Source organism: Galeopterus variegatus, unplaced genomic scaffold, assembly GCF_000696425.1.
Source record: "Galeopterus variegatus unplaced genomic scaffold, G_variegatus-3.0.2 Scaffold13289, whole genome shotgun sequence".
Taxonomy (NCBI): domain Eukaryota; kingdom Metazoa; phylum Chordata; class Mammalia; order Dermoptera; family Cynocephalidae; genus Galeopterus; species Galeopterus variegatus.
In genome coordinates this window covers 28552-29344 of record NW_007739400.1, presented here as the reverse complement: position 1 = coordinate 29344, position 793 = coordinate 28552, and positions in this window count along the sequence as shown.

Genomic DNA, 793 nt, shown 5'->3' with positions numbered 1-793 from the left:
CTAAAGGGGGAAGCTTCTGGGACTCTCTTTCTCCAAGATATTCAAGGAAACAGCTCAGAAACTAGTTCCAATATTTCCTCCATAGGCCTAAAGCTTACAACTTCCGAACTCTAATTCCTGCCAGCTAGATGGAAGATGCACATTCTAGTGCTTGTTTCCTTGAAGTTAAACTTGCGTCTAACCGGACAACCTCCGGTGACTTTTCGTGACAGAGATATGCAACAGTGTTTTTCTCTCCATACGTGAATGCTTGTTCCAATGTTATTTCGCCTAGATGTTGCAAAAGGAATCTCCTTTAAGCTGTATACGATGGCTGTCTTCTACTTCTTCAGTTCACTGGGTTATCCTGGATTCTAAAGGGGGAAGCTTCTGGGACTGTCTTTCACCGAGATACTCAAGGAAATAGCTCAGAAACTAGTTCTAGTGTTGCCTCCATAGGCCTAAATCATACAACTTCCAAACTCTAATTCCTGCAAGCTAGATGGGAGATGAACATTCTGGTGCTTGTTTCCTTAAAGTTAAACTTGCTTCTAACTGGGCATCCTCCAGTGAGTCTTTGTCACCGAGATAATGAACAATGTTTTCTCATGTGTTTGAATGACTCTTCCAGAGTGATTTCCCTTAGAGGTAGCCAAACGAAACTCCTTTGAGGTGTATGTAAGGTCCACAGTGAACTATTACATGGGAACATACACAGTGAGAAGTTGTACGCTCGGTTGCTCTGACGGCTCTTTCTCGGCTTCTGTGACCTAGCTCCCTAGCTTGCTCTGTGCACCTGGACAAACCCGTGTGC